Source organism: Struthio camelus, chromosome 6 (assembly GCF_040807025.1).
Source record: "Struthio camelus isolate bStrCam1 chromosome 6, bStrCam1.hap1, whole genome shotgun sequence".
NCBI lineage: Eukaryota > Metazoa > Chordata > Aves > Struthioniformes > Struthionidae > Struthio > Struthio camelus.
The window spans coordinates 29,827,309-29,851,633 of NC_090947.1; the positions used below are offsets into that span (position 1 = coordinate 29,827,309).

General features: G+C 39.7%; 1 protein-coding gene across 3 annotated transcripts in view; it reads left to right on the top strand.

The window, feature by feature from the left end:
- The first annotated feature begins 7,108 nt into the window (after positions 1-7,108).
- Positions 7,109-24,325, top strand: part of MAP3K2 (mitogen-activated protein kinase kinase kinase 2) — a 50,870-nt gene continuing 33,653 nt past the window's right edge. The window contains exon 1 of one of the 3 annotated variants that reach the window (XM_068948968.1): positions 7,109-7,244. The gene's annotated coding sequence lies outside the window, so the exon portion shown is untranslated. Of the gene's footprint in view, positions 7,245-7,382; positions 7,479-24,325 lie in introns of those variants that run through there. The other 2 variants (XM_068948969.1, XM_068948970.1) reach the window with 2 other exon arrangements.

A 24,325-nucleotide genomic window follows, 5' to 3' on the forward strand; every position in this document is an offset into this window, starting at 1 on the left:
CCCATAATCATTTTGTATGGAAGCTTAAGGCATGCTTTATAAAGCTGAGTTGCAAGTCTCATTGTGGAAAAAAAAACCTGACTATTTCAAATTCAGGGTTGTGTGGTTTATCTTGTAACGTTATACTGCTCAAAAAAATATATTGCCTTGTTTTGTGCAGTATCCTTTATTGCTGAAAGAGAAACTCGGAATCCTTCATCCGTCCGTTAAAACGCTTTCTATCCATACAGTTTTCCATTAACCAGAAATATTTTAATACATTACTTGAAGATGCTGTATCTGCTATATTATTCACTTTAAGACAAACGTTCCCAGATGTTTGATACCTTTGATCAAAATTTAAAAAATAGGTTATGATTTTTTGCTTGCTGTAACAACTGAAATTTGTGGAATCGAGTTGCTGCTACAGAAGCGACCTCATTAATACTTAAATTTGGAATGAATGTAGTCTTGGCCGTCTTTGCCAGCTGTTTGTTCTCTTCAAAGATGTTTGACTTCTGTTTAATTAAAATGTCGGAATTTACGTAGGTACATGTAGATTGCTTTATGGTCATGAAAATTTGAATGCCAGTTTTGTGGGGGATGAGAAGTTTGAGCATAAAGCTGAAATGCTTTGTGTAAGACTTATTCTTCTGATATATCCTCTTTTCTTAGTAATTGGACGATCATTTATGTGGTTGCGAGGAACTTGTACAGAGATGAAATCAGCGTCTTCAAACCCCGTGTGGGTATGTTTTGATTAGTGTATATATTAGTTCAGAGCATGCAGCACGAGAATTCCTGGAAGAAAGTGTACCTGTTAGGTAACTAAACTCTAGTAGACTAGCCCTTTGCATTCAAGTGAAATTGCTTGGTTTACTAAAAGATTATTTCTGCATTCTTCACATCTTTCTATAGAAGGAGTTTAAACATAGGTAATCAGGCTTAAGACTCATGGAATTTACTTTCTCCTGTTGGCTGTCAGCTTCTATGATACATGTAGACTGTAGATTTGAGGTGAAATGGAAATGATTTGATGAAACCAAATGACTTTTAATATATCCCAGAACTGTTCTCTGCAGAAGTTGAACATAAAACTGGAAATAATTATTTCATACTGTTGCAAATCTTCTCTGTAACTTTGCTGGAGTCTGAATGTCATGAAGAGGAGAAGTTTATGCCTAAGGATGATGAAACGCATTATTCAAGTCTGTGAAATGGAACACTGGAAAGGTTACGTTCTCCTGTGTGGGAGACATGTTCAGTCTGCAATGAATAAACTCCTCCGCAAGTAAGAACCGTAACATATCTTTCTGCTTGCACTGAGTACAAGGCATGTTTATTTGACCTTTAATTCTTCAACTTCCAGGCAAAGCAATGGGTGTCTAACGAAGATCTAAGCTAGCAGAGGTACTTTCCTGCATGTGCTTTTTATGGCAAGAAGGTGAAACAACCAGCATGTGTGGAGTCATAAGGCACTGTGGCTTAGTGCATTAGTAGAGTATATTCACAATACTCTAGGGGTAAGTACAGTGTAAGAATATAGAAAATGCATCCTTGAAAGGGGAAACATTAAAGTCTTCTCTGCATTATCTGCAGTCATTTTTGAGTAATAATACTAATGTGTCCTGTGTGCTGAGGCTTACTGTGAATATTAAAACACATATCACGTTGTATTAGATATTTGGATAGTAACTGCCTTGCTGTAATGGTTTTGCAATGGCCTCAGCTTCTTTTTTTTTTTTTTTTTTTAAATCTTCTAGCACCAGCCAGAAGGAAATGCTTAATTCTCAGAAATTAGGTTTTATTTTGTTGTTCCCCTTCTTGGTCCCTCTATAATGCAGAAGTTATTTTTTAAAGTTTTGCAGCACCTCACAAAGAACAGGTGTTGTGTCAGTTGTCAGGATGAACGCTTTAGTTTTTGGTTGTTAGTATTGCAGATAAAATCAGCTTTAGCAAATCTCTTCCTATGCCGTTGTAACAACAGCCCTTCAACGAAAGGCATTCAGAGGTTAAAAAAATGGGTGTGGTAACGAAAACATCCTTGCCCTGTATAAACTTGGGTAGCTCAAGTTCAGAGAAGAATGTTATTTAATTAGTTTATTTTACAAAGGAGGTGAATGCAACTATGGAAAAAGATGGAGGAACCTTATGAAGAATCAAGGAGGTTTATTGATCGAACACTGAAGCTTAAACGTTTCCTGCGCTGTGTAGTTGAAATGAGCAAAAATCGGAACTGTTGGAATGACAATTACATTTACCATTCTGTTAGAAATCTCTCCTAAGCTGCTTTAATATTTACCTCTGGCTAAGGCTTTATTTATTCTGCCCACCCGTTACCAGATATTAATTTGACTGATAAATAGATATTTACCAACTACTACTTTGCTACACTGTCTAGTGTTACATCTGAATATGCATCTAGAACTTTACAGTTATGAAACCAATGTGGTTCCACGAGGAGGAATTTTTATAAACTGTAACTACCATATGTTTTACAGATACCCTTTGTGCTGGGCACAATATTGATTATTCAGGGTATTTATTTATCGTCATATGAAGTCTGTGTTGTAAAAATCTTCAGTGTTGAAAGGTGAACAGTCATTGGCTGTGTTTGCTAAAGGGAGTATAGTCTGTGCAGTGCCAGTCTGCTGTGAGGTGCACGGTGTGCATGCAAATAATAAATATGAGACAACAGTTGCCTGTTATAAGCTTTTATGGCTATGTTTATTCTGAATGGTTGTGTAGAATATCCTGTATAATCTTCAAGAAAGCATTGTATGTGCCAGAATAGTGTAATTTCATACACTTCTAATCAGCATCTTCTAGTTTACTTTTGACATCTTGAATAGCTGACTTGCGTTAAATGGCTGAGTAATGCAGACATAAGGGTAATAATCTTATTAGCAAAGTCAACAGTGTCCATGTTCCGGACTACTGAATATGTCTGAGTCCTGAAGGTAAACGAGTTGCCTCATAAGCTTAGTTGATGGGGTTGGAGCAGCCAAACCTGGGCTGCTGCCCAGTCTCATTTACAGTGTACTTGTTCTAGAGAAGCAGTTCAATACCTGAATGACTACTGGTGGGTTTTTTTTTTTTTTTCCATACTTAGTTTTGTTTCAAGCATTAAGAGTTAAGTCAATAGCTGGCTACTTTTTATTTATTTTGTTCTGGTGCTAAACTTGCATGTCTGGGTGACAGGAAGGCATCCTGAAATGCGAAATACTATGTATGCCAGGAGATTCCAGACAGGGTGAGAAATACAGTTGCTAAGGGGGAGGAGGGAGCCTCTCATCAGAAAGATGAGGCTGTTTAAAAGAGCCGGGATAACAAACAGGATTTTTTTTCCTACGTAATTTCTTTTTACTATAACGATGGCTCTCAATTTTAAAGTGGACGTAGACAAAACTTCTCTAGGTGTTGTCTCTTAAAACAGTGTTTTTGGCTTCTTTGCTTATATTCCTATAGAAGTTCACATTTTTTCCTGCTCTGTGGTGATAAAGGCATTGGTTACTGTATCCCCTAACCATAGGTTTATGCCCTGTGTAGAGTCTACTTTTCACTTCAGATCTGTAAGTTTAAGGCTCTAGCTGGAAAGCTGCAGTGAATCTTGCAGCAGTGGCTTAGGACTGTACTCCTTCAAGCTGTTTGTTCTTCCTCTCTTTTGGCATCAGCCTCACAGGGATGGTGCATTTATATTAGGAGGAAGTGGAATTGCTGAGATGCAGGCATATGTTCACTTCTGTCATGGAAAGACAAAGGAGCCTAGCAGTCAGCTGGAGCCAGTAAGGGCCTCAACTGGTATTGTTGTTTACTCAGTACACATGGGCATGCGGTGTAAAATTTTTGTGCAGAGTATTAGCTCTCAAGCCTGTGAGCTAGGACTCTTGACCATGTTATAACATCCTGGCATCACAAACACTTTTAGGTTGTGAGCTCCCAAAAGAAGCAGTCTTGACTTTCCTTGTCCGTTCTAACCCCAGCAGATTGTTCCTGTGACAGTTCTTCCCCTTTTTGATTAAAAATACATGAAATTAATCCCTTATTTAACAAGATCTTTTTCTGGGTGAAATTCAAAACGTAACAGCATGAGGAAGCTAAAGGAAGGAGTGGTGGGGGGAGGCAAGAAGGAGGCAAAGAGACTTGGGGGGGGAAGGAAGGAGAGTGACATAGCCACTAAAATGAGCTGGTGTATGCCCATTTGAAGTGCTTGGAAGCTGTGGCTTTAGTGTTAACTAATACAGGCACTTGTTAGCCTCAAGCAATATCTCCAGAAGGTGAGAACCTCTTATTGCAATGAGGTATTGATTCTGGAATCTGGGGAGAGTCACACTGCCAAATCTCAGTCAATTACTTGCGTGGACTCTTCTAAGATGTGCTTACCCTATAATTTCTACCCCTGCTCCTCCAAGCTTCCATTGCCTGTGTAGGGCTTGTACTGAATGCATAAATAACTAATGTGTTTTATTGCAACTACAGTGTCATCTATTTTTATACTCTTTCATATCAGCATTTATACAGTTCCTATAAGCACTATTTTGCTCCAGTAGCATGACACACGATCTCAGAACCTTACCCTTGGGTTTGGGTTGAGCTCACTGTGAGCCAGTCATAAGTGCTGGTCCCTGATGTTGATGGATTTTTTTTTCCCCCTCTTAAAGTCAATATTTAGTTGTTTATCCTGCTCTTGATACTAAAGAAACTCTGTTTTAGGGATTATGCCAGGGTAATGCTGATGCCTGCCAGGATATGCCTGACCTCAGCAAAGCACTCTGGGGATGGAGCTCCTAATGCAGTCAGAGTGCTCTGTGCTATGAGGACTTTGTGCAGAAATATAAAGGAGCACGTGGGCAGAGGAAGAGGGCAAGTACGGATGATTTTCCAGAACCTCACTGGCTTCTTCTGTAGTAAAGGAATTCTGTCTTCAAAAGGTATTGCTCAGTAACCCTTCCTCCATCAGGGAAATCCATTTGCAAGATGCTAAAACTGACAAATAGCCATGGACTGGAACATTAAGGCGAGGGAAACACTGGATGTGTTTTCAAAGCTGTGTAAGCAGCTGTGGTTCATTGATCTGCTTGATGGTGCCGGAGCATCACACAAAGTCAGCGTTTCTCTTATCTCTTTCCCTATCATTTAGCACAAAAGGTCACCTTTGTAACTCCCTAGTTAAGACTCTTCCTCATGACAAGCATCTCGCAAACATGGCTGACAAAATTTTGCCTGCTGTGGAAAAAAGTGTCTTAGCTTTGAGGGACTGTTACATATTCCTCATGTTGGTTCTTGAGCTCTTATTAATCAACGTGATTCAGAGCCTTGTGCCTTTGATATACTTCATTAGGTGGTCTTTCTTCAGTACTGTCCTCTTTAATATATTTTTTAAGAAATGACAGTGTCTGTTTTTATCATCTGCAGCATATTTCAGTGGAGAAATCTCAAAATATTCATGTCGTGGGCCTTAATGCGTAATCTCTGGACTTCATATGGAGTTCCATTGGAAAGTTTACTTGTCTGGTTATGCAGCTTGGAGTCCTGTCTATGACTTGTCTACTTCGAGGAGTTTGCTGACATAATAATATAAGCCTAGAATGATAAATTATAATACATTATTATAGTAAGTATTAAGCTGGCAGTCAAGTCAGTTCTCCTGTGTGTGTCTAAGGTGGCCAAAAACCCTTGTCCGGGTAGATATTGAGGACGTGGCCAGGTTTTACAAACCTTTGATTGTCTTAAAGGAGAAATACTTCTGAGTGGGACGCCACATGGCCAGAAACTGCAGATGAGTGGCACCTCACTTGGGGTTACTGTGCTCTACAATCATGTGCAATAGTATAGACTACTGCTACTTTGTGTCGCAGTACCTACCTGCTACTTTCTGAACACGCATTCCCTACGAGCATGTTTCAGAAGAGCGTTTGCTAAGCGCGCCCAGACCGTCTGTATGCCTCATGCACAGTGGTTCGTGCCTGTAAGCTTTTTTTTTTTAAGCATATGCAAAAATAGTTACATGGCCATAGCACTATTTCCTGTCATCTGCTACTTAAACTTTGAATGTAGTTAGTAAAAGGTGTCCTGATAGGTCTTGGGAAGTGTTTGTTAAGACTGATTTAGGACAGCCTCCTCCTTGCTGGCATACAGAAATGTCCTCCTGAGGGAAGACTGTGGTTACTGTGGAGGACCAGTCTCTCCCTAAGTGCATATTGCACTAGGCCTGCACAGAGAGCTCACTGGAGGAGTAATTGGTGGAATAACTACGTTATTGTTGTCTTAGACTATAAAGGGCCGTGACTTTTTTTTTGTTGTTTGTTGAAAATCGATCATGGAGGAGACATTATCACCAGGCCAACTTTTGAATCTAGCCTTCTGACTGCAAATCTAAAAAGAGAGGAGAGCACCGAAAAGAAGAAGCAGTAGCCTGGGCACAACATAAAATTGTCTGACAAAAATTAAGCAGTACTATTAAGAATATAACTTTCAAGAGGGTGTATAAACACAATCCGTCGCTGCTTGCGGCGGGAACGGCAGCTTGTTTCTGTTAGGAAGCCGTGTCGGTAACGAAAGACTGTACGCGGAGTCTTGCTGCGACCGTTACCAGCAGCGCTGCGCGCTCTTGCGCCGGCTCGGCCGGGGAAGCCGGTTCAGGCCGCCCTCACCAGGCGTTAAGGGCTCCGCAGGCCCCGCGCGCCGCCGCGTGCGCACGCGCGGAGCTCGGCCCCCAACGGACGCAGGAGCTGGTGCGCATGCGCTCGGCACCCTTCCTGGTGCGGGCCCGCGTTTCCAGCCTCCCTTTCCTGCGCGTGCGCGGGGCCGGGCGCCGCTCGCCCGCCGCCCGTGCGCCGTGACGCCGGGCCGCGATGACGTGCGGCGCGGTCTGCCCCCGCGGCGGCGCCGGGCGGCGCGGCCTGCGTCACGGGTTTCGGCGGAGGGGGAGGCGGAGCTTTCGGTGGGCAGCAGGAGCGGCGGCGGCCGCGGGCGCCTCACGCCTGCAGGGACCCCCGCGGCGGCGGCGGTCGCGCCAGCGGCGGAGGGCGCCCCCCCCCCTCCACCCGCCTCCCGGCGCCGCTCGGTGCTCGCCTCCGTGCGCTGCCGGGCTCGGTGCGCGCCGTCACCCCCCGCCGTGCCCTCGCGCGGGCAGGCCCGGGCCCCTTCCCCCGCCGGGGGGTGGGCTCCGCTCCGGAAACCTGGCCGCTCCTTCCCGGCGCTGCGCCGGCCGCCGCCGGGCCCGCGGCCACCCCCGCTGCCGCCCGGCCTCCGCTGTGACACAGGTCGGTGCCTGGGGGGAGGGGGGGGGGGCGCGGGCGGCTCGGGGCGGCCCGAGGGGGAGCGGGCCCGGCGGCGCGGCCGGCCGCGGGGAGGCCGCCGGGAGGCGGCTCCAGCGCCCGGGAGGTGCCCGGCGGGCTGGCACAGGCCGCACCGAGGAGCGGCAGCGGAGTCCCCGCCCGCGCAGGTGGAGGACCGGGTACAGGTCCGAGGTGTCGGGGAGGGTGGACGCGTTAGAGGTATTTACGCTCCGACTGCCGGATCTTAAGGGTTTTATGAGCTGTATAAATATTTATAGGTGACCATAAGCGTCCCTGTAATCGCGCGCCGATACTGTGGGCTCTTAAATTGTTCCGCAGCGAGAGCGGTGCCGTGAGTTGGGTATGTGGGTCAGATGCTGCGCGGTGATTTTGTCGGGGGGAAAAGTGAACGTTAGGTGGCTCTTCCCTCCCCGCTTGTGAGGCGCCGCAGTACCCACGCGATTCTTCCCTGGCTTCCTCTCTTTCCTCGTTAGTATGGTTTTAATGGTTGGTTGTGGAACTATTGAAGATGAAAGCGTTAAATAAGCTGAATGTTTCTGGGCTATATGGTATCACTGAAATGTTCCTTGAAAGGATGGTAAAAGATAATGGAAGCCTGCCTTGAAGGAAGAGGGGTTTTATTGCATGCAGAAAACCTTTTTGAACTGTGAGATTTTTTTTCTTTAAACAGTGCAGCATGTTGCAGAGTACAAGAGGCCTTCCAAAATGTGTTCTTATGTATGTGGCAAAGGCTTAGTATTTGCAGAACGAATGTCTACATGCTTCTCTTGCAAAACATCTTGGAGTCCCTTGTGGCGTAGCACTTATTAGCAGAATACCCTAGAAAGTGTGCTTTCTCTTTCTTATGGGTTTCCTTTATGGATAGCTTTAAGGGAACAGGGAGTGATGAGTTAGTATATACGCTACATTGCAAAACTGAAAAGAATTTTCTTGTAATTTTTTTCCTGCTCTGAGATTAAATCCTTCACTGCCATTTGAAAATAACAGAAATACTGTAAGAGAAATTTTACTTTGATGTGTTATTTGTATTTGATGATGATGTTTTTTAAATAGCTCTTTCCTCCAAAATACAGTTACATTCATAAAAGAGAACTCATGATTCTTGCACTTTGTCTTATGACATAGTTGTTATTGAAACGTGTCGAACCTGATTATTGATTCAGGTAATGATGCTGTATGTAGTTCACTTGATTTTTTTTCAAAGAGTTTATTGTATTTTGATGAAGCAAAATAGTAAACTAGTATTTGTCATGCTGATTCTGCTGGAAAAAAATCTGAGTGCAGTCTGTCTTGATAAACTCAGTGTCAGTGGTTTGCATGGCACTAATGGAAGACTATGGTAAAGAAAACCTGTTTTTTGGATAGCCTGCTGAAATTTCTGAACTGTCAGAGGAAACTTTTTCTAAGATAGCTGTTGCAGTTGAGAACCTTGAGAGCTTGTATGGTATGTGTGAATAGGTAGATGTCTGCACAGGTAGGGAGAAATATGTAAAAATTTCCAACCTGTAGCATAACAGGAGTGTTGTTTTTTTCTCTGATGTTTAAAACTCTGGTTAGAGGAGAGCATACATAAACATATTTTTTCAGCTTTATGTTGATAAACCTCTAGATACTTTATGGTAAAAGTATCACATTTCACGTTTGGTCATAGTTTTGTCATTGGTTCTTTCATATCAGTCTTAGGAAAGATGGAAAATGTGTGGACTTACAGAATTTAAAGCTGATTGAGGTTAGATACAAAAGCCCGGTTTGTTTTATTGTAAGGATATAGTTTTCTTTTGGAGAAGGCAAGAAAATTAGTCATGTTATAAATCTAATTCAGATATGTAATTTAGGTTTTGTATTTTTTTCTTATTTTTTCCTCAATTGCTGTTGATATTTAGGTATAAGTTAGATTTAAAAAAAAAACAAACTTATCATTTATTGATAAAGGTTTATGGAGAATTTCTTGAAAAAGCTTTGTATAGTAGCAACGTAAGTTTCAGTTGCTAATTCTTTTTCATGTATATTATCTTCACTGCAGGCTGACTTTTTATATTACAAACTAAGTCAAAAGTAATGAATAACATGTAATTTATTGTTGTGACAGATTGTTCAGTGACTCTCTAACTGGAGCAGTCTTTGGACTGAGAGTAATGTCTGCTTGTAAAATACATCATGAGAGCAATAATGGAGTGACTTCTTCCATTAATTCACCCTCTCTCACCAAACACATAGCCAAAGGTGTTCTGATCTGTCAAGGTATGCGTAGTTTGTGTGGAGTAAAGACCAGACTTTGTTACAATTTCTTTTCAAATCTTTGCAGTTAATGCTATGCTCTTTATGTAGACTAGTATTTGGGAAAAAATCAGTAATGGAAATTGGTGTACCTGATCAGTGCAATTAATTACATCTTGTTACCTTTTGTAGAACTTGTTTTCATATATGTGATGAGCTAATGTAAATATGTATATAGACTAGTGACTCTACCTGGGCTTATCTAGTTAGCCAGTAGTTGCTTGCTGTCCTGAAAGCTTAATTTCTAAATTTTAACTTTTAATATTCTGAAAGAAGAACCCACAGGCTATTACCAAAAAAAAAAAAAACAACCCTCAAAGAGTTCTACTGATAACACTAATTTCTCTGTGGGGAAGGAGGGTTTGTTTTTAATGATAAGCACTGAATTTCCAATTATAAGATGCTGGAGTATTGTAGTGTTACAGAATAGGTCAAAGTAGGTCATGTATGTTATAATTGCATATAACTTGCAAAAAAGTATTGCAGGCATCATATAATTGGGCAGTGGGAAAGCATTCAGAATGTAGTGTGCTAGTTGTAATTCTTACTTCTGGGCCCTAGCATGAGATCTTGACTTAGTAATGTATTGATGAGGGTAGATGTAACTTATGGCTGTATGTTAACCTAATTTCTTAGATTAAGCATTTAAGCATACTTAGATTTTTCTGAAGCATACTTAGATTTTTCTGTGTTGTTTTTCATATATTCACGTAAATATATTTTGAGAAGCTGCTGAAGTTCTGGTAAGACCGAATGAGGGAAAGAGGTAGTCCTGTGTTAGGGTATTGCAGTGACTTCCATCTGTGGGAATCACTGGTCTAGAGACACTTGACCGACAAATACACATATGGCATAGTTTAGAGCCTAACTTAATGAGGTCATTTGAAGTTGGACTTACTTGAACAAGGACAAAGCAGGGCTATCTGCAGCTGCTTTTAAAACTGAGGGTGAGGAATTGTTAATGTAGGGAGGCTTGTGGAGTTGTGACTTTTTCCTGTCCATTTGCAATGTCTTTTACTTGTATTCTGAATCTCAAATTATTGCATATGTTTTAAATTATACTGACAAACAGTAACTTAGTTCTTCATAAGAGCACAATCATTTTATTTAGGCTTATGTTCAGCTGCACTGATTTTTTTTTTTTCTCTCTGCTGTGGCTTTGTTTTCAGCCATTTTTTCTTTAGAGTTCTTTGATATTTTCTAACTTATTTTTCATTCTATCTTTCTATTCAATCATTTGTCCACCTCTGTGGATTATCCGCAGTAGTCAAAGATGACAGTTTTGTATTCCTGAAGAGAAGTGTTTTTTGGTAAGTACAGTGACAGTTTGACAACAGCAGTGCTTTCAGTAATAAAATTCAAATGTTTCAGATGTTGATGTTTGCGAAGGCAGTGCTTGTGAAGCACAGGTGTGATAGCACTGATAAATAGTTTTCATTTGGATAAATGAAGAAATCGTAGCTATGTAAGAAAGGGAAGGATTTCAAGAAGTTACTTCCCCCTCGGAGGCAGAAGCAACTATACTGAAATTATATCTGACAGATGTTTGTCTCATTTGTTCTTAAAAACCTCCAAAGAGGGTAATACCACACCTCTTTACTGATCTATTTATAGTTGGTGCATAACTATCATTATAGTTAGGAGGCTTTTCTTAATATTTAACTTATGTCTCTCTCTTGATGCTGGTTAAGGCAGTTACTTCTTGTCCCACCATTATTATTCATGCAGGATAATGATTTCTGTACTGTTTATACAAATTGTTTGCATATGTGAAGGCTGTTCCAGTGTCTCCTTTTATTTCAGACTTCTCTTTACTAAACTGTATAAACAGGCCTTTTCTTCACAAGTCATGTTTTCTCAAGTTTTTTTTCTTTGGTCATTAACTCCCACTCGCCTCTCTCTAATTTGTCTGCATCTCTTTCAAAGCTCCCCTGCCAAAGTCTTACTGCAAGGGAGTAAGTTACGGCAGGAATAAGGTATGGCAGCTCTATTAAGATGTTGTTGGGGGGCGGGGGGAAGGATTGTGGCTACATCAAATCCTTGACTGTACAACTTAACAATACCGTATGTCCCACCCATATCCTCTTCTGCAGCGTCTGTTAAACAGTTATCTCTTTCTTCCTATTTCTGCACAGGGTTATCTTTCTGAATCATAGAATTGAATCCTGATCTCAGATTAGCTTTCTTCTTTTAGGTGTTTCTAGGCTCTACAGGATCAGCGTTCAATAAGCTATTCTGTAGCAAAGCATGCGGTTTCCTACCTTCCACATCTCTTTTCCAGCACATGCAATCCCTGTGACTTTTAGATGCAAGTCTGCTCTACAATAGGAAAACGTCATTGGTGGCAAGCTCTTGTAGGGCTGGTTGCAGTTTCTATTGGGAAAAATGTCTTTAGCAGTATATTTTGTATATGTTAAATCTTTGAAGTAAGTTGTATTGGCAAGATAACTTCTGTCAGTGTAACAGTATCTGAACAAGCCTTTTGCCATTTTGAAATATGATTAGAGTATCGCAGCCCAATGACATAGTAGAAAAAATGTTTATCCTGTAGGCTTACTTTATTGGAAGATTTGCAGAGTCAGCTACTAAACAGATGCGATCAACATGTCCCCTGGCTTTACTCCATTTTGTCTGACTTTTTATGTAAATAATTTTATCCATAACTTTAGAGGCTGGATCACAGATGGGACAAATCGATGGATTCTTTTAGCAGGGCCGCCTTCACAAAATACAAAACGGACACCAAGAATGATCGTTAAAGAAAGCCTTTATTTTGTTGCAGGAAGAAATATTGAAGTACTTGGTGTTGATTACCTCTTATCTGGACTCAGAATGATTTCACAGTAGGTTTAGATGAGTCCTGTAAATGCTAACAACTTCAATGTTACCAAAATTATATTGTCGAAACTATAGCAGTGAGAACTACAGTCTCACCTTTAAGCAAAGATTTGGAAACTGAAAAACATCTAGATCAGGCAGTTTTTCATATAAAAAAGAACTAAATTATTTGACACCTATAGTAATCAAACTTCTGCTAGATCTAAAGAATATAAGATATTTTCTATTGAGAATGTGAGAATTGCCACCCTGAATGTTTTTTGGTGAAAATAGTGTCCAACCCCTGAAACATGACTGATAAAGTTCAACCTGTATTTGGTTGTTTTGTCACACTACGTGCACTTCTAGCAGTGTCACAGTTATTGCATCTCCAGCATGAGGACTTTGATAAAACAAGGAAGTAATTGGAATGGTAAAACCCCAAACCTTCAGGCGCTATTTTGGTTTTTTTGCATGATGGTGAGAAATGAATAGGTATAAAGAAATAGTTTGAAAACAGTTTCTTCTGCCACTGGTACAGTAAGTGCAGTAACTGCTGGCAGGGATGAGGTGGGTAGTGTAATGAATGACATTTTAAGCTGCTGCAGCAAGTTTCATTAGAAAATATCTGTTAAGGCTCTATGTCTGTGATGTTGGCACTGCTATGAAAACCAAATGAGACTTTCAAATGAGAATTTAAAAGTTGCTGGTGAAGTCGCTGACAATTCTTAGGTAAATTCTTAATCCATAATGAAATCAGACAAAAGCTATTCTGGTATTCTGCTTCCAAGAGTAATAAGCGTGAGAGGATGCTTAGGGAAGAGTAAAAAAGAACAAGGCAAGCATGTATCATAATTTCCTGGAATATTCAGTCTTTAGCTATTCAGAACAGCAAAGGGCTGTTCTCAGTCTGATGTGGTTTTTGTGTAGTTAGTAACCTTTGGACTTCTCCTCAAACTTGTCCCGTCCTTTTTTGCACCCAGCTACATCTCTACTATCTAAATATCCTTTGACAAGAAATTCTACATATATGCTACTTGTAGCATTAAAATCTACTTTCTTTTCGCTTATTTTGAATGTGGCTCCTACTGATTTCTTTCGGTGCCACGTTTCTTGTGGAAGAGAGAGCAAACAATCTATCTCTGTCCACCCGCTCTGTTCCTTACGCGATTTTTGTAGACCGTTATCTCCCTCTTCCCCGCCTCGCACCCCTCAGCACTTCTGAAACTGAGGAGTCCTAGCTTCCCTGTTTCTTTCCCACTAGAGAACCTGTTCTGCATCTCTGATTGTACTTTTTGCTGTTCTCTGAAACTATTCCAATGTACTGAAGGTCCCAGCCCAGCTAGTAATAGTCAAGATACGAGCATGACGATCTCTGTTTTGTACTCCATTTCTTTCCTAATAGCTCCTAACATTGGCTTACTTTTATGACGATCAATGAGTTGACGTCCCATCTGCAGTCCTAGAATTTTGTTCCTGAGTGGTAGTAATCAGTGCAAAGCCCATTGTTTTCTATGCAAAGTTAAGGTTGCTTCCCTCCCCCAAATTGCATCACTTTCATTCACCTGCATTGTCTATCACTTGCCTTATTGCTCAGGTATCTACTCTCATAAGGTCCAGCTTCACTTCTTCAGTCAGCCCTTTCCTTGCTATCCTGAAAAAAATAGTATTAATTCAAACCGTATTGCCAGCAAGCTTTTCACCTTACTCCTATTTCCTGGATAATTTAGAATAAGCTGAAAAGTGCAGGTTCTTGTTGAACCCCAGCTGGTAGTCTCCTTCCATTGTGTGAGCACCAGTTGTACCTACCCTCTGTTTTCTATACTTACGCCAATTTACTCATGCATTTAAGCCAGTTTATTCATGGTCTTTCCTTTAATGCTATGACTGCAAAAAGCCTTTGGTGAGACTTTTTCAGTTTTGGAAATCCGGGTAGTAGACTATTTTCAGCTTTTTTACACATTTAGAATACACCAAGAGATTTGAAAGTGAGGATCTTCTTTTGCCCCACCCGTATCTACTCTTCCCTGCTCTATTGTAATTGTCCATATGTCCATGAATTCTAATTTATTTGCTGCAGGTCAGGCTTATTGCTCTGCAGTTCCCTGGAATCCCTTTTAAAAGACGCTTGGTTTACCCATGCCATCTTAATGTCTTCAGGCACCAGCATGGCTTTTAGTGAGAGGTTTTACACTGCTGTTTGTAACCCAGCTCTTTTCGTCCTTCTGTTCTGTTAAAACTTCTTAGGCAAATGTTATTTAGATCTGATGATTTTTTTGTTGATTTTTACTGTTCATTTCTTTCATTTTTTTGATGACCCCACTGACATTGACTTCATTCTCAAGAAATTATTTCTCACTAGATTTATTCTTTGTAGAGGAATCTTCTAAATTTTTGCTGCAAAGAACACAGTTTCAGAGAATTCATTTAGCCTACCTGCAAATGCCTTACGTTCTGCAGTTGTAAAGGATGAGAGGAGAAAATGCCCGTTGCAGCAGTACTCGTGTATACTACCGTTTGACCTGGGCTTCCTTTGTCTAGGACTGCCTTGTATCAGATATTTTGAGGTTCAGTTTCATGGTAGTCTTGAGCCAGTCCAAATCCATATAGTAGCCAAAGGGATGGTTCCAGCTTGAATTCTTGCTCTTTTCTTCATATCGGTATTAGTGCTGTGGAAGTGTCAGGTCAGGGAGGTGAGCTGGCTGATAGTTAACTCTCTTAAAATACATAAAAATAGCTTTCCAGGTGGATCAACTGTTTGCTCTTGATCTCCTGCTCACCAGGGAGGGGCAACTGCAAAGAAGCAGTTACAGTAGGCAAGCAGGATTACTCCTTAGATAGAAATTTGGATTCATCAGTGGAATTACAGCCTTAAATAAGGTGGTTAGGTCTAGGCATCCACATAGTAATACTTTCTTTGGCATACACTCCCAACTTTTGAGTCTGTAGTTAGGTTACTCTATTAACTGTCTTTAGGAAGGTTCTTGTATTTTTTATCAATTATGAGGAAATGTATAATTATGTAGCATCACAAATAGCATTGTAATGATTTGATACCAACTGCTAAGGGGTGTGCTATGGGAAATGCAAGAAAAGTCTCATAAGGACATGTTGTCTTTGTGCCTTTTGCATTTGATTCCTGAGTGTTTTGACAAAGCTAGCTTTTTCTTTTTTCTTTTTTTGAGCCATTATTATGAGAGACTGAATTGAATTAGGTGTTTTTTGGGATTGAGTTGAAATATTATTTTCTTCTTCACAGGAAGATAGCAATTTTTACTAAAGCACGAACTGAAGAAAGGCTTCTGTGCCTGATAGCTTAGTGATATCTTAACATGTAGGCCCATGCTGGGCATCCAGTTTAAAGACAATTGTAATAGTATCTAGTGAGTTTGGCCTGTTTAGACCTGCTCACTGAGATGACGCTGGCTACAAACGTGATGCGCAATCGTATCATACAACTTTGGTAAAAAAAGGTTTTTGAATCTTGCATAGTGTGTGTAATGTACGCCTGTGTAGTTCTCAAGGCATTCACAGCTTCCATTAGTATATGTTAAGTATATGCTTGGTCATCTTTTTGATTGTATAATTGGATCCTGCGTTTGTACAGCTCCAAGCATGAGAAGAGGTTTGAATCCATGCTGTGGTTCCCTGGTTCCCTTTATTACTCTTTAATATTTTAATTTTGAATCGGAAACTGATTTGGCAGTAGTTTTCTGTGCTTTGTTGGAGATCTGTATGACTCATGGATGTTTTAGCCTACTTAAAAATTCCGTGTTAGAATATTCTGGCGTTCTTTTGCATCTTATGTTCTCAGTATTGGTGGTAGGAGTAATGGATGGGAGGAAGAAATGACTGATTGAATGTACAGAGTTGGTTTGAATTCTGATGGGGAAGAGAGTCTGTAGGCTATTGACCTAGGAAGACTGTAGTGTGAGCTGGTGAGAGGCATTATGGGCAGGAGCTCAAGGCGATTGTGTGTTAATGTATTGGGAGAGTTTGACACGTAGGTGGCAGAGGAAGAGACTAATTATAGTTATATTATCATATTCCAAATTTCTTCCTCATTGAATCTCTGCCTATGCAATGTAAAGGAAGAACTATACTTTGAGGAATGGATAAGACTGTATAATGACAAAGGCTGACTGAGGATTTCTCCTTGATTTGTTGCGGAAATTGGAAGATGTGTGGCAAATGAGACTGAGATATCCTCACAGTAAAGGCACCTGAAAGTGTCTCTAGACAATTAGATTCTGTCCTTGCTGTTGTCACAGCCTGGTGTCAGGCAAATCATGTTAAACAGAATGAATCGTATGTACTGTTGCATTCACAGTTTTCATGGTACTTGATTTGAAATGATAGTGTGTTTTGCAGCCAGGATTACAACTCACAGCTGCAACTGTGAAATCAGTGAGTTTTGCTCTGAATTGAGGTACTGTCAAATGTGATGTTTGTATTGAAAAAAAATTTTTTTCTCAGTTTTGGCACCTGCAGATAGATAATAACACTAGCTGTAGAAATGGAGAGGGAGTTCATTTCTCTGGCTTACTCCCCCCAGACAGTCGTCTTTCAACTCATCGTGGTCACAGAGCTGAAAGATGAGCTGAAAAAGATAGAATTAAACTAATTACTGGAACGTAAGGATGCACTTTCTTCTGTATGTTGTCAGCAGTGAGGTATAAGTGATAAATACTGTAACTACTCTCATACTTAAGTTAAGTTGCAGTGCTCTAATTGTTTACAATATTCAGTGTGCGCTGGAAGCCAGCTTTTGCTGTCATGTTACTTTCGTGACTTTTGCTTAAAGAATAATGTTCAGAGATTATAAGCAGATTGTAATAAAGAATAATGTTCAGAGATTATAAGCAGATTGTAATAGGTTTACTTTTTCAGAGAACGGGTACTCTCTGAAATTCATTTGGTTGTTACTGGTTTCAGCAGTCTTCCATTTTTAGAGTAATGAAGATTACCGGAATCGCTAATACGTGTAAGGCTGGTAAGAATAAGTAGGTTAACTATACAGTTAGTTCTTTGGCTGAACTGATGGTCTTGAACTCTTGACCTTGTAACAAGGAGCTATATACCATATTCTTGTAAGGCATATATGTGAACAGTCTGTGACACCTAAGTCTTACCTCTTCTAGCATCTTCAGTAGGGGATGTGCAGCTATGTTTTTTTGTAACGTTTTTTTATTAACATCTTTAGCCCTTCTTCAGAAATACTTTTGACTTTCCGATTGTAAGAGTGAATTAACACTGTTGTTGTTGACACTCATTGAAGTTTCAGCAAAGACCTCCAAACGGCAGCAGCAGGTACTGAGAGCCAAGAGCAACACTGAGATTTTAGAAAAAAGAAACCAGAGTACCAAACTCTGAGTATAACAGTCATTGTAGTATGTCTCATCAAATTGTAAGTATGAACATTTCATGTGCCTGTTTTCTTTGAGAAGCTTCTTATGGGACTGTTCAGTTAATTTAAGATTATAAATTGGAAAAAAAGTTACAAATGGTCTGCAAGTATTTTTTTCTGTGTTGTGAGCATTATAATGTTATCTTAATATACTGAATAAGACTTAAAGATTGTTATGATGTAAATAGCATTAATCAGTTTATGTAAGATATACCTTAGTTACTGGTGAGGAACTTGTTCTTAACGTGGTACTGCTCTGAGACTTTTCAGCCAACGTGGTGGTGATAAATTTCCAAGACACCGGAATGTTTTGGAGGCAGTCATTCAGTCATTTGCAGCCCACTGAACTCTCTCTGCTTTTTTGGATACTTATGTGAGAAAAGCTGATCTCAAGCAGAAGTAGAGCTAAACACAATGAACAGGAGTATGAGCAGAATCAATTTCTAGCTAGTATCTTCTGTTGAAAAATTGACGATATTTTGCAAGCTATCAGTGTGGTGTCTGAATGTCCGCAAATTTTAACTGTGGTGGCCCGTCTTCAAATTAAAGCTGTTAGTTTGTTTCATAACAGTTTTTTCTTGAAGTGGTGAACAGGTGCTAAGAAAACATGACTTTCCTAGGCAGGTACGTGTTTTGATGTATCAGCAAAGTCATTCTACAGTAAGAGCAATAAATTAGCTGTCAAAGGGGGTACTTGGACTACTGATGAAGCCTTAATATTGTACAGGTGTAGGAAATGGAGAAGTTCTATCACATTAGGAGAAGAAAGCGATCTTGTTGAGGATAGTAGATGACTTTCATTTTGAGACCATTTACAGTCTTGTCTTTTTGTTGTACTTGAGCCGGGCTTAGGAAAGGGTAGTCTGTGGAGGCTCCTGATACAGTTTGGAAAGCAGAGGTTTGATTCAAAACAGGAACTGAAATTTAAGTGTCCGGAAACTCTAAATACGCTTATCTCTGCCTATCAACTGTAAAGGAAGTGTAGGGAGATTAGCCTTCCTAGACTACAGTTACTCTTTGTGAATACTGCTGTAACTATTACAGAATCACAGAATGGTTTAGGTTGGAAGGGACCTCTGGAGATCATCTAGTCCAACCTCACTGCTCAAGCAGGGACCTCTAGAGCACATTGCCCAGGATCACATCCAGGCGGGTTTTGAATATCTCCAGGGAAGGAGACTCCACTACCTCTCTGGGCAACCTGTTCCAATGCTCAGTCACCCTCACAGTGAAGAAGTTTTTTCTCAGGTTTAGGTGGAATTTCCTTTGGTTCAGTTTCTGCCCATTGCCTCTTGTCCTTAAGGTGTTTATCTCAAATGTATAATTTTACTATAAGTTCATCGTGAACTAAATTATCTACTACATATTTTTATAAGAACAATCATTAAAAATTGTGTCCTTGAGTTCTCAAACCTTCCAGGACTACTTAACATTTTGGAGTCAATATCGTTGTTCATTAAGCTGATAAATGTTATAGAGATGTGTCAAATTACAGCTTTATAGAGCAGCTGCCATTAAAGATTTAAGTAGGATGAAGTTTTACTTTTGTCACTGGACCTGCCGGATTTTACAGTTCGTTCGGAAGCTTCTCCCTCGAAGCAACTTGAGAGATTGGCTGCATTTACGGCACTAAAACTGGCAGTGCTGCTTTTTAAACTTTTAGCTTTCCTGCAGCTGGGAGGGCACCATCCGTAATTAGGAGTTGTATTTTATGCAAGTCTGTTTTTCCTTCTTTTTGAAAATTGAGCTCCAGGAGGAATAAAACTAGTAACTATTCTCTTCAGAAAATAAACTCCAAAACATCTCTACAGCTATACAGCTGAGCCATGTCTGTGTTGTCTTGTGTGCTAAATTAGACATAAATGCACTCTTTTTTTTTTTTTTGGCTGTAAAAGGAAGGTTTTAAGTCTTCAATTTCAGAAATTTAAAGTCTGTACACTGTAGAGATCTGACACCTCTATAGCAGCAAAAACAGTTTTGAATGCTTCAGCCATCCCATGCTTGCTGTCTGCACTTTTTCTGATATTCCACTCTGAAGTGGAATTCCATTCTGAATCTGCAGGTTGTGTACAGAAGCACGATGGCATCTTTATCTGTGGTGCATTTGCATACACACAAGGGTTACATTAACCTTCTTTGCTGTTATATTGCACTTAGATGACTATGCGTTGTGATTTAATAACTCTTCTGAATTGTCACTTGCTAAGACTGTCCCATCTTGTAGCTGCAACTTTGCAGTTTCATAAATGATTGTAATAGTGTGTTTGTATGCAAAAACTTTATTAAATTATTACGTAAAACTATTTTAAGTGCAAAAATGAATAACATTAAATGAAAAAAAATTCCTGGTAAGTTATTAGAGGTATTTAAACTATTTAATTGTACTTGAATACATTTTATTGGACTGTGACTGCTATAAACAGTTGAGTTGGATCACTTTCTTGAGCCATAATTTGCCTTTCTCGTTCTTTGTGTCTGTCTTACCATTGCCAGTCTGTAGGAGGTTGTAGTGGAAGCATTCCCGTCGTTGTTTTTTGCTAAATAGGAATAGGAATCTCAAAATATCATATTTTAATCTATCAAATCAGTGTCCTATTAATTAATCAAACCTTTTAAGCAAATAATTAAAGCATTGCTATTTAATCAAATATGTTGGCAACATCTAAGTATGCTAATTGCTGTAGTTACTTTTTGTTAACTAATCTGTAATCCTTTCAAGAAGACATACTTTGCTTGGCAGTAGTAACAGTCCTGGACGTTAAAGTGTGTATTGTATTTTTGCTTGTAATTCCGTGATAGAAGCCAATTTAATTATTGTATTAGTTTACCCATAGTTGATGTTGAGGTAAATAATCTATGGCTCTGAGGCCTTTTCTCTTATCCTCCTCAGTTACTTATACAACATTTGCAATCTACTGAATCTTCCAGTTCTCCAGATATTTTGAAATTAGGCATTTAAGTGCCTAATAATTAATTAGGATTAATTTCAAATATTTGATCTGAAATACTTTATCATATACTCCCCCATATCCTTTTGTTGTTGTGGATGGTGAAATTTCTATTCCAGTAACATTGTGGTGTGATTTGGATATATCATCCTTATTTTTAAAAACCAGAACGGAAAATGGATGCTATTTCTTCCAATCCTGTGTCACTACTTGTAGCTTCATCGTCTAAATTCAGTCAAATCAGATACCTGTATCTGATTTCAAGTTTTTGTTTGCTTCTAATATGATTCTGGTTTTTTTAAAAGTGTTGATTTTGAGTGGTTTGGGTGCTATTTTAGGAAGCCTGTTGTGCTGATACTGATTTAAAAGTTGGCTCAGAGTATGACACGTTTAAGTTGCTTGTCTCTGTACAACAGGTTAAAATAGCTTACGGTATTGAATAAGCCTGTTTGATTACAAGATACAATTTGGGACAAAGTTTAGAGGTGTACCGACTAAGCTACATGGGAGAATCAAAACAAGACTTAAAATATTTTGGGAAAAAAAAATCAAGTTGTTGTGCAGAAAATAAACCCTGAATATAAACACTGTTCTCTTTCTGCAAAGGAGCATTTGATGTGTTTTAGGTTCCTTGTTCTGTCAAACAGTCATTCTAGTGGCAGGATGGCTTAGCTCGGCTGTTCGGGTCCAAATTGTGAATGATGGTGTCTCTGGAAAAGCAGGCAGCGAGAGGCAAAAAACAGAGGGCGATACAGCTTCTGTTTGATGTTCTCTGAGTCAAAGACAGCTAATCAGTCCTGAATTGTTGCCCTGAGCCAGCGAGTTGGTTGTGAGAGTTGCTGCTCTAGACTGTGTCTCTTTTCTGTGGTCTTAAGGCATGGTCAAGAGCTGGCTGGGAGGGACTGGCAAAACAACAGAACCTGGCACAGGGGGACTATAGACCGAGCCGCTCACTTTATCCTCTGCGCTGCAACTGATCTCAGGATCTGGGGATATCGGAGGGGGAAGAAGGTGCTTAAGAATAAAAAGGGCCACATGACAGAAGAAGAAATAGAGAGGAGGATATTAACGGCTCTGTGGCTCATGCCCTTCCTAGTGTGCTGTTGACAGGCAGGCTTCCCTCTCTGCTGGCTTTCAAAGCTCAAGGTTGCTTGAGGTGAGCTAAGGAAGGTTGGAGTCCCCAGGGTGAATGAAAGGTCTTGACAACTTTTTCTTTTTTCTAAGATTTTTGTGTGTTCTTCCCCCTCCAGTATCTTTCCATTTTAAAAGATCCCATAATAGTGTGACAGGAAGAACATTTCCATTATTGCGTTCTCTAGTTCAATTTCTAATGTTCCAGATTTGACCCACTGAATCCTATAATTTTTTAGTTTACTAAATGTACCTTGAATTTTTTTAATGTGTCACTAGCTTTTGATTTGGATCCATTTAATCTTTCTTTCCCTTTCGCACTTGCCCTGTGAACACCTTTTCTTTTGGATTATTGGAATATGTGAAAGATCTGAGTTTTTCTAAAACAGAACTCACATCTGGCTTGCTATTGTTAGACTTCAGTTATCAGACCTTTCTCTTACCTGCTTAGATATTCTACTTCTTACTGTTTTTTTGCTTCTGTTTTTTCTGTCCTTTATGATTTTTTGTTTTGCTGCTGCTTTCACGTTCTTTGAAACTGCTTTTACATTCTTTAGCTTTTTGTTCAGGGTGCGTGTGTGTATATATCTATATAAAATGGTTTCTTCCCCCTCTTTTCTGTGGAGTTGTCTTTTTAGCTATTCACTTATATCTTCGAACAATTCTGAATTTTCTTTTATGCTTCCTGCACTGTGCCTGTTGTTATCAGTTATACCAGCAGTTGTTTTGAGCTATGAAGAGTTGTACTTCAGAAGTTCAGATTTAGGTATTACTGTTTGCTGCCTTTGTTTAGTTAGGGTATTTGGGTCATAGTCAATGGAGCTTAAACAAGCAAAAATCTTTTTTATTCAAATATTAATTTTTGTCTGTCAAGATGAAGTCCTATTTCCTCATGTTGGAGGTAGAGGATAATTGCTTAACACAAAATCCTATTATTATTAGGAAACTTTAAAGTCTTGTCACTGGTCTTTTAAAACTTCTGTTGTTGAGATAACTCAATTATTCTTGAGATTAATATATATTAAAGATGGGTATTCTGAAAAAGAAGCATTTCTTTGTCATTTTAGGTGATCTATAACAGGTGATTCCTTGGATGTATGTAATTTTTAGTTTTGTTAGAATTTCAGTCCATACACTTGAGTTGAATGTATCAAGGCAGTTTATGGGGAGTGGTTTAGGTAGAGTTTTTGTCTGAGGCAAAGGGATAAACCAGATCAGTGTGTTCTGATATGAGGTCCTTGGTACTGGCACTTGGTAGCTGGTACTAGGTAAACTCTTGGCATGTCGTTATCCAAATTCACAGAAAAGAAAAAACCACCCCCCACCCTGCCCTGCCCCCAAGCCAAAAAATCGCTCCCAACCTGTTGAACATATTTCTGTACACAAAGATAAGGAAACAAATGGGGGGGAGGGGGAGTAAGAAGAGAGCATTAAAAAACCCCCCTATTTCTTATTTGATTTTAAATAAAAAAGATAAGCAGTGGTGCACAAGAGATTTTGAGGTTATTTTGGCTAAAGGTTAAGAAGGCATATTTAGCTAGGTGATCACTTGAGGTTCTTTCAGCCTTGCCTCTTGTGATTTACAGGAGGTTGTGTGAGGCCTGAGCATCTGATTCTTTAGAAGTAGTGTTTTGAGATGAAAAGCATTTTGTCTGTCTCCCTCCTCCTCCTCCCCAGGAAGTAAGTTATAACAGTCAAATTTCATATTCTGATTATCCATTTCTACAATTAAGAAAAAAAAACCAACTGTGAACCCCCACTCCTCGTGTTTACTTGGCTCTTTGTATTGTGCACTTGTGTATAGACAAGGATGTTGCTGAATAGCTGACTAGCAAAGATTGTTTTTTTTTTCTGTCATATTGGTTTATTGGCTCATGCCTAATACAATATAATCTCCACTTAAAACTCTGCTGTGTTGGGAATAATTGTTGTACGTATTCTTTTGTGTTTGCACTGCATTATTTTAAATTTGGTGTGAGAACGGGGAATTATGATTCTGTATCCTCTAGCTGAGATGTTTTAGTGAAAATTTGTAGGGAATGGATATCCTTGAGATTCCAGCTCCTCTGCTGAAATATGTTAGTGGACTTCAGTGTTGTAAGGCATCTTTCTGTGCAGCTGAAGGGTTGTTGCATAAACCCGATTTCCTTATGAAATTAGACTAAGACCTTGCTTGTGTTTCTTTATGTTTTTGCTTGTTTTTAACATGCAAGACACCATGAAAACTGGCTTATGTTCTTGAGTGCTTAGATACCACCTCTGTTGCCCTCATTTGTTTAGGGCTCTCCTGGTTGCTGTAGCTAATTTGACTCTTTGAACTTTGTACTTCTGTTATGAAGGTGGATGCTATAGAAACTTTCTTTTCTTTAGGTGAGATATCCCATAGAACTAAACCCTCCCTTTCTAGCCCACTGAATTGGCTACTCGGCTCTTAGAGCATCTGCTTGCTTTCTTCCCGCACTGTG